Raw genomic sequence first — 4,014 nt, 5'->3', positions numbered from 1 at the left:
AAAAACCTCTTGTTTGATGGTATAACATTTACTTTTAGTACACACACATACACAAACTTAGAATAACGGTAAGATCGTGTGAAGAGAGAGATCTCGAATTTCCATTAAAGAAGGTGAATTAAGACTTTTTTTTCTTCTTTTTATACACGAGCTATTTGCTGTCGTAATATTTTATTATGTATAATTAATGATACTAGAAGCGGGCTAAAAATGTATTCTAAACATATTGTTCACATGCCAGAAGCAAGCCTGTTTTTCGCACGTCAGTTCTCAATAGGTTCAATTCATATTTATATACACACATTCATTATGAGTTGATTGCTGTGGTAAAGTTGGGCTGCCGCTGATGACTTTCGCTTATGACTGATGACATTTTGTAGATTCAATTGATTTATTTCATCGACGTTTCCCGCAAGGAATCACGGGTAAAACAACGTGAGGAGTTCGACCCAGTCGCGAGTAACTGGCACGAGACATCCAGATTGTCACAGACGTTCATTGAGCGTAGTGTGTTCTGTTAAAACTGTAATCTCGAACACCTTCCAACGTGCAGTTAGAACCCGTGGGTGTTTTCTAGCGTTTGTAGTTACCGATAACATTTTTTCGTTGACACCCTCAAGCAACAATGTAAAATGGGAAAATAGAAAACTTCCTGAATAAAAGGTAGGAGATGATGCCTTTCTTAGTCATACAAAACTAGGTTTACGAATTGTGTTCTTGAAAGTCCAAAAAACCATAACCTCTTTCGGTTGGGATTATGGTCAGAAACACCGTTGTTGATGATGCTACATAACTTAAAAATTAATTCAAACTAGTTATCTACTCAATATTCCCTAAAGTGTGTAAGTTGTAGATCATATGATGTTTATGATTTATCATAATTTCAATTCTTCTAACTCGAATATCACCTTTCAAATTAACTTTTAGTAATTAATGTACACTACTTGATAAGTATTACTAACAATAATTCTTCATTTAACTACATTATATCTTAATTTATTATAATTGTTATTAAAAGATTAAAGATGTGTTTGTCTTACTATAACTGCATAATCTATCGTAGAGAACGAGCTAGATGAAAACGTTTAAAACCGTGTTTGGGTTAATAATGATCGTATACATTTCTCGTTAACTTTTTTAAGTTAAAAAATTAATAAATAAAATTATAAGGGTTGGGCAGCGACCAGTGATTCGCGTCCCCTTACCATGAAAAACAATATGATACTCCCCACTTTGAGGCATGGGTGCGTAATAAAAGAAACGGTCAAGTCCCACAATTCGATTAGAGTAGCCCAAGAGTTAACTGTGGTTAATGTTGACGAGGTGCCTACCCTCTAGTCTTTCATTTCAAAATTAGAGAGGGCTAGTATAGATAATCTTTGTGAAATTTTGCTCAAATATCCGAAACAACCAACTAACAATAAAGCAGAAACAGAAAACGTTTATCATTTATTAAATCAATTTCGAAATTCACGATAATATATTTCCTTTAAGTCAGAATGCGTCATTTCCATATTAACTGATGATATATGTGAATACGCCAGTATTGATTAAGTGTTGTTAAAAATCTTTGGAATATCGGGTTTTAATTCTTTCTACTTCTACGTAGAGTTGAATATGTTGTATTAAAGCGATTTTGAATACACAAATCGGCAAGTATCGTGATAACTACAACCACTGAAATCTCTCAGTACAACAGAATGTATCAGAACTAGATTTTGACTGTATTTGGCGATCTCGGATTGTGTGATACAACTAAAAATTGATCGCTTTTAGGAAGGTTATGTAACAAAGAGCCATTTCCGACGCAAAATATTCATACACACATCGTAATGATATGTACAGATCGGGGATTTAAAATTTCGAGGACGAGGGTACCATGTCCCTTGTAATTAATGACATTGTGAAAACAAAGGAATGCGAATCCACTTGGAGCACCAGGATCATACAGAAAGAGACTTGTAACAAGTTGAACCATAGCCGTAGTAAGCTGGATTCTGTACCTGCAGTTTTCTAGAGCTGGTCTTTCTTTCCTGGATATTTCGTGGAAGCAACTTGTGTATACCTGATGAAACTCAATGAAATGTACATGTTCTTTGATAACTTTAACATATTTCGTGTCATTTTGTACCTGTGAATGGATGAAAAAGTTTCCAAAATGGGTACCCTCTTTCGAAGGAATTAATGATAATCACTGAAAATTGTACCAGTGGTAAGTTTTGGACCAGGGGAGTGGATACAAAGGTAAAGGTGAGGTCTGCTTACTACAAGTCCAATATTTTAGATCTTTTGTACAGCACAGAAATACTGGCTTTGTACAAAAACGAGAGCAACAGGCTTTAGGTTCACCAAGATAAGGTTTCCAATCATATCTCCCACTGAATTGTTGCATACTTCAAGCAGTTGGAGTATGAATAAGGTATTCATGCTTTTCCATACGAAGGTCTATCGGCCAAGTCATCGGATGCAGAGCCTATGGATATCTATCCGATCGGACCATAGAAATGGGCACTGTGAAACTGTCATCCTCGTACACTAGGTGGTTTATGGAAAACAAACAGGAATGAGTGACGCGCTTTGGATATAACAACTTTACCACGGAGTCTTTTGTAATGAAAACTACGTTGCAAGATTATTGTGAAGATGTGTGGTTGTCAGATAGATCATGCCGAACGTTTTGACATGGACTATAACGACGTGGTGAGGCTCCAATTTAGTTTTAATGTAACGTACTCAACTCTCACTATATACACGGTGATCACAAAATGTAGTAGCGTTTCAGTTTAGTCATTTGAATTATTACAACACTAATGTTTATTATTTGATTTCCATCACTTGTCGTCACTCTTAAAACATATTAAGTTTTGTTTACAATTTATGAAGAAACAAGTTTCTAGTAAATAATTTAAAATTCATCGTTCTGTATAGTTTGTTTGTTATGGATTTCGCGCAAGGTGTCTGCGCTAGCCGTCCCTAATTTAGCAGTGTAAGACTATAGGGAAAGCAGCTAGTCATCATCACCCACTACCAACTCTTGGGCTACCTTTTCCCAACGAATAGTAGGATTGACCGTCACTTTATAACGCCCCCACGGCTGAAAGGGCGAGCATGTTTGGTGGGACAGGGATTCGAACCCGCGACCCTCATATTGCGAGTCGAGCTCCCTAACCACCTGGACATGCCGGGAGTTCTATAGGGTATGTTATACAAGCTATTTAGGTATACTTCTTAAACACCAGAAAAGTCTTGTGAGAAAATTACTGTCGGAGATAAAAAAAAAAATCCATATCGTTAAAAACACTTTCTCAGTATGTTTAAATGAGCTAATTATTTCATTTTTTCCCCATAACATAAAATAAGTTAATATTAAACATATTTAATGTTCTCTGAAAGTTAATGAAAAATAGTTTTAAAATATGTTTGGGCTCTAGAAAACGAAGTGTATTGTGAGTATATTGTTAACCCCCCCCTACACCACCACTCCCACACATGCACGTGACTCTGGAGGTTGAACAAATTTAACATTTGTTCAAGCTTTTTATGACCAAGATTTCGAGTACCATTGCAGGAGAACTTGATTTTGTAAACAAGTTACCAGTTTTTAGTATAAATTACTATTAGTTGCTCTTTATCTTGGTATATAGAACCAATATTCATTTTAAACTATAGAACATTATATAAATCAGTATCTTAGCCTTTTTCCCCCGAAAATATATTAAACCTTCAGTCCTTTAAGACCTTTCATTGTTCGAAATAATACTTGTTCTAAGTTTATTTTTTTTAAACAAATAGAAACTATCGATTATAACAACGACCACTTTAATTGCACCGTCGTATGGGTCTTGGTAATAGTATTCTTGAAAGTGTTCGAAAGGTACAATATAGTTTTTTATTTCTATCAAGTAATCTGTATATGAAGTAGCACCAGGTGGCAGCACCTCGAATTTGAAATGTTTTCGCACGAGTTTATTTGTTCAAACTATATATATATATATATATATATATATATACTTA

The 4,014-nt window shown here is 35.1% G+C and overlaps 1 protein-coding gene across 2 annotated transcripts in view; it reads left to right on the top strand.

The window, feature by feature from the left end:
* The first annotated feature begins 563 nt into the window (after positions 1 to 563).
* The window catches only part of LOC106457103 (putative polypeptide N-acetylgalactosaminyltransferase 9), a 122,822-nt gene continuing 119,371 nt past the window's right edge, over positions 564 to 4,014 (top strand). For both annotated transcript variants that reach the window (XM_013916485.2, XM_022382914.1), the window contains exon 1: positions 564 to 663. The gene's annotated coding sequence lies outside the window, so the exon portion shown is untranslated. The remainder of the gene's footprint in view (positions 664 to 4,014) is intronic.

The sequence above is a fragment of the Limulus polyphemus genome, unplaced genomic scaffold (genome assembly GCF_000517525.1).
Source record: "Limulus polyphemus unplaced genomic scaffold, Limulus_polyphemus-2.1.2 Scaffold292, whole genome shotgun sequence".
NCBI lineage: Eukaryota > Metazoa > Arthropoda > Merostomata > Xiphosura > Limulidae > Limulus > Limulus polyphemus.
This window is presented reverse-complemented; position numbering and strand designations above follow the sequence as displayed.